The sequence below is a fragment of the Erithacus rubecula genome, assembly GCF_903797595.1.
Source record: "Erithacus rubecula genome assembly, contig: SUPER_Z_unloc_2, whole genome shotgun sequence".
Lineage (NCBI taxonomy): Eukaryota > Metazoa > Chordata > Aves > Passeriformes > Muscicapidae > Erithacus > Erithacus rubecula.
In genome coordinates, this window is record NW_027635860.1 from 12,769,126 (window position 1) to 12,775,357 (window position 6,232).

Here is a 6,232-nt window from a genome sequence, read left to right on the forward strand (position 1 = left end):
TCATGAACCTCACCAAAACTGGACAGGAGTTTGTTCCTTGAAAGCGTGAAACAGAAAAATGTGTGCGAATCTGTTCACAGTTGGAGAATAAGGATCTGTGTTTTGAGAATAAGGGAGAAGATGACAAAGTCCAACCCATGGTCTTTTTCTGACACAAACTAAATACACTGAAACAACTTAATTTTGCAGATTCCTTCTTCCTCTGAGCCATTTTCCACCACACTTTCTGCATGTACAAAGTTCTCTAGAGGTCTGTGAGCACAGGGGTGCTGCTGAAATAACCCTGCATGACTCTGCCCTTAAACTCTGCTCTTGATGCCTGCTTCTGACCCCCATTAGAAGTTCAGCTGGATGGAAAGGTTGATCCTTTAGGGCTTGTTTTTTGTCATCCTATGCTTTCCTCATGCATACAGGAAGTAGCCTATTTCCCCTTTTAAAATAACATCATTTTAATTAACGCTTTCATTACCTCCTTCCTCATTTTGAGTTTTAACCACTAGTAACCGCTAGTAATCACTGGTTAAATTCCACTGGCAGTAGCAATAACCCAAGGAGCATGGTTTACAGTCATTTACAGCATTTTCACTGTTTGTATGAAAATTATCTTACTTAAAATAATGCTGTATATTACTTGTCCATTGCAGTAAATTGAATAGATTTCTATTCATAATAACAGCTAATGACTTTTGAGCAATTATCATTATTTTTCAGCTCTTGCTCTGACTTCAGATTCTCAAAAAGTTGACCCTTCAAATAAAGGGTTTTTGCCCTTTGCTGTAGTGATGCATATAATTAAGCTTTGAAGATAATAGGTCTTTAGATAGTGATGGCATCAATTAGCTATGATATTCCTTTGGGTAAATTGCCAGAATGATAGAAGCATGATGATAGAAAATAGAAAATTATTTACTTAAGTGAAACTGTGCTACTCCAGATTGTATTATTCTCATCAGTGGTAGTTGTGGAATAATAGGAGTAAACATTGTAGAAGTAAGTGTATTTAATAACAATATAAAAATCATCTTGTTTGTAATCAATGTGTACTGGCATGCTTTCAAAATTCACAAGCTAACCTTTAGTGAGGCTTTCCACAGCACTGTCTATTATTTGGTGTTTCTCAAACCAACACTCATTACTTCTTACAACTTCTGAAATATACAGTGAATTTCCATATAATCAGAATGGAGCGATTATTACTGTAACTACCTCTGAAACAGGAATTGCCATTTAAAGTAACTGTACTGTTTTCCTAATTTAGCCCCTAATGTATGCATATCCAGAATTTCCAATTACATTTTATAGTGACTATTGCAAACCATTCTGTTCTACGAGAAAATCACATTAATTTCTGGATTGTGCTGTCACTTTTATTGATCTTTATTGCTTTAGTCAACACTGCCACGGTAGCTTCTCTACCTTGTTCAACAGAATATATCAGTGCAGCCCTTTGCTTTGGAAGAAGACATTACATTTTGTCAGAGGTTAAGGCTTCCTTAGCTGTAGTTAGTAGTTCCTTAACAGTTCATACTGCTGCTATAAAGCTTGCCTATATGGAGACTGACCAGTGGTTCACTTATTTGATGTGAAGCAATATGTGTACATCTTCCAGGAAACACTGTTATTGTATGGGTAAATCTCAAATTAATTTCACTATTATTCTGTGAAGCCGCTCACTGTGATAAGGTGGCAGAAGTCAATAATCACTGGCTCAGCACTGCTCTGTATTTTGGAAAATCTGGTTTTGGGAACATTTGTGAGAGCTGTTAGAACAGACATTTGGGTGAAGATATTTTAGAGTAGGGGCCTTAGTCATTGCCTCTATTGTGGGTTTGTTCCATGCCTCTCTGTGCTCAGCCTGCAAGTTCCTGGAGAATGGCTATTTATTCTGAAACCTTTTCACATACAATGTTGAAGCAGCAATCTCTGGAGGACAGCAGTATTACCACTACCATTACCATTGAATGAGATTTGACTTTGCATAATTACCAATGTGTTCTTCTTTTTAGATGCCACTTGTTATGCTTAATCTTGCACTGCCTGAAAACTTGAGGTGAAAACATAGTTAAGACTGAGTGTGGTGCTGCATAGTCTCTGTACTGGCTCTGCAGACTTCTCAGTGAGTCAGAAAAGCTGTCTGCCAGCATCCTAGAATCTTGTCTTGGCATTATCATGGCACCACTAATTTTTTTCTCACATTCCAAATGAGCATCAAACTGCTCAAAGTCATGGCATCAGGTTCTGCCTCCATCTGTGAACATAACTGAAAATAAATAAGCTAAGAATTGCATTTGACTGCAGGATTTGGACTGTGCAAGGAAGAATTTCACCAGGTTGTCTGTTGGAAAGAGCTACAAATTCATTTGAGGTAAAGGTTAGTAGTGATCACAAACCTTGTACTGCTTTTCTTTCCTTAAATCTATTCAATGAAGTATATGCATATCTATGTGGTAATCCATTTTTAATCTAATCTCTTTCATGTTTCTGAGTAAAATATGATTGTAGTGAGCACTATTATCTTCATATAAGATAGTTATTTTTTTAGGAATTTTTGCAAATTAGATACATATATTTAATGTACTACATCATTGTAATTTTGTCATTAAATACAGGGCCTGCTGAACTAAATTGCATCAGAAAACTTTCTGTAACTAAGCATACATTCAGATATGTCATACCTTATAAAAAAAAAATTACTCCCCTTAAAGCTCCATAGATTGGTCTGGCCTTTGGATTTCATTTACAATGACCCAGAACATTGGCAATTCAGCAGTGAAGCCAGTCCACAAATATAGAGTTGGAAATATATGCTATTTGAAAAAATACAGATTTTAAAAAAAGAGAGCACAGAAGAGGGCACATTCGTTTTCTGCCATGTTTTGATAGCCCAGAATACCTAAAGGGATTGCTTTTGTACAAGGATAAATACACTTACACTTAAGGAAGGCTGCCAAATGGTTTCTTAATAGTTTAGAGAGGACATCCCCCCTCCTGCCCAGTAGGCCTGTCTAAAAGCTAGCTTCTGTGATGTAGAGAATATGATGGCCAGCCACCAAGATAATACTTACACATGTACTCAGCTGTCACAGAAGCAGGATTTAAACTTAAGTCCTTTGCCAAGAAGGGAGCATTGCAGAATTAGGGCTCATAACCACATTGTTAAGGAGTTCATTACAAGACCTTTTCAAGAGATTTTATTTATTAATTCTATTATCTACAACTGCTGCGGAGAAAAAAAAGAAGTCATGTAAGCTTACATTAATAGCTATTCAGGTAAGGATATAAACTCTGGGGAGAATGAAAATGAAGACACCCCTCTTCATGTCTTCACCCACTCTGAAGAGAACAAGTATGAATTGAAAACTTTCACAGCTTTGACTGAAAATAGTGTAAACCAATTTAAAAAAGAAAGAGAAGTCTGCATAGAATTAATTTTCTATATGAACAGTTGAATCCATAGTGGACAGTGGCAGTGAATGGAATCCAAAGCATATGTACCAGTGATGATGATTATGGTGTGAATATACATGGTTGTGGAGAGTCCAGATAAGCGAGCTGATCTACATTTACTCTTAATAAGTTAAGTCCTCAGTCCTCTTGCTCACATCATTGCTGAATGTGGGGTATATGAGATTTCAGTAACAGTCCAGAGAGGAAAACAGCAGAATTATTTGTTGAAAAGTTTCCATTTTAACTGAAGTTGTAGAGAAAATAAAGAGTTAGGTGTGGGAAAAGCTCTGGTTACCTGATACTCAAGAAAAACACCTGACTGGGTGTGACTGTGGAGGAAAATCTACATTGTGAGGGAAAATTAAGCACTAATTTATTGCCCATGAGTCAGAAAGAAAATAGTACAGGAAAGCACTTTTTTCCTGGAACACTGGACTACAGCAGTGTGTTGAATCCAATGAGTCAATATAGCCTAGAAAAGGAAATATTCTAATTATATTAAGCTGAAAATTACTAACCATGTAAAACATCTAGTTTCATAATGTATTAGAATTTATCCCAAATGCCATCACCAGCTAATTACTCACCCTTGGCAGGGCCCTGCTGCCAAAGCCATGTCTCTTCACTGTCTTCAAATACTAATGCCTTTCACAACTTTGCCCCCTGTTAACAATAAGGTTCTTTGCTCTTGTATGTAAACAAGCTGCCTTTTCCCCCTCCCACCCCTCCACTCCCCCTTTTCTTTCCCCTTAAGAATTTATAACTGCTTGAAACATTTCATTAGAACCATAGCAATTGTTCCCCAGCTGAAGAACAACTTGTTTTTCTTTTAGTTGTGAAAAATGAATTGCATGTCTGATAGATTTTTTTTTTCCCCAACAGTATCAGTTAGTATAATATAGGACATAACCTCTCCCAGCAATAGTATTCTCATTCTGCTCCATAGGGACCTTAAAATTCATTCATGTACACTTACTGAATTATGAGTACTGTGCCTGTAAGACACAGATGGACACCTGTACTGTTTGTGGTGTTATTGCTGGGTCTAATGGCTCTCAATCACTGGGCTGACACTATCTAGACTGACAGGTGAAAAAGCTTTAAAAAATTATAGGACATTTATATTGTCTCGGGCACCCACAGCTTTCAACTTACTGCGTTAGGAAACACGTTGCTGAAAACTGAACAGTGTGACAGTCATAAAGCAATTTGTCCATATAAGCCAGAGATAAACCGCTGCAAACAAATTTTCTTGTTTATCACTCATCTATCCATTATGAAACATGGACACCTTATATATGTTTAGTCAATAAAGTATTACTTGTACATACCTTATGTTTTTAAGAGCTTTGTATAATGCAAAGTTAGGAACTTAATTATTTTTAAAAACAATATTATAAAGCCTGCCTTTCATGTAAAGTTATTTTAAAACAAAAGCTGTAAAAACCAACCACAACAATAAACACCTTCATATAATTCTACTGTGAGATGAGAACTAAAGTTTCAAAAAGGAATAATCAATTTAAATGTAGCCTCCAGGTAGCTAGATATATTCTATAACTCTTCAGCTACTGTGTTCAATAGCCAGCAAGGTAGGTGTGTAAGCAATAAGAGCAGCCCAGAAGTGAGTGCTCCATTTACAAGTTACAGAAAATGATGACCACAGATTTTTTTTCTCTCTATTTCGTAGTGGAAAATCCAATTCTGTTGGTCTATTCCTGGAACCACTTACTCCACAAGGTTTTAACTCTATACCAATTATAAGGAAAGCAGAGGTCCTGTGTCACTCCCTTCACTGCTCTTATTTCTCACTTGAGGGTAACGGTTTTCTGCTAAAAGCTAATTTTCTTTTTATTTTCTTCTGTTAATCATAATTGGCATAGCAGTATGCTTAATGGCACCCTGAAAGCCTGGGTAAGAGATCCTGTTCTCTCATGTATTTTAATGTCAGTCTGTCTGACTACTTTTCTATGAATGTGCACAGAGCTCAAATATTTGCACATGCAAATCTTGAAAATCTAGTAGCTGCCTGAGCAAACAGGAGCACATTATCGAAACTTCCCTTGAGCTTTTAAAAGAAGTTCTGCTGTAAGAACCTGATTCAAGGTCTGCCTTTATTTGACAAAAGGCTGCAAACCCATGAAAATAAAAAAATCCCACTCTTTTTTTAGTGCTTATTCATAGGCTATGTTGGTGGACATTGGTAGGTATTTACCATTCTATTTATTTTTTTGCATGTAAAATACACATGCAATTTATTGTGGAACGGTACAGTACTGTCTGACTGCTGCCCAGTTTCATTCCAGGAACCCTGCTTGTACCACTGCTGTTTTCCTGCCCTCTCCACTGATCTCTCTATCCCTCCTCTCCATCTGCTCTGAACTTTCCTGTTCTATACTCCCATTCTCTTTCCCCAGGATGTACCTCATCCGTGGAAAGCTTTTGATTCTCCTAATATTTACAGAAGGGAAGAGAGGAAATAGTGTAAAGGTTCAGGACTACAGCTGCCATTTCATGATACTTTTTACACCTTTTCCTTCGCCTTCCTCGTCCTCTTTGTGTTCTCCTTTCCCTCTTCCCCTCTGTCTTGGGGTGGAAACTACCCTAATCAATTCCCTTTTCTTCTGTCAGTGAAGAACCTCAATATTTTTAAAATCTTTGGGCATAAAGAGGAAAAAAATACTGTAACCTCTCCTGGGTGGTTGATCAATATCCATCATTGTTCAAGCTTCAGCCAAATCCAGTATTAGTTTGATTACACAAATAGTGGAGCTTCTGAAGCGCC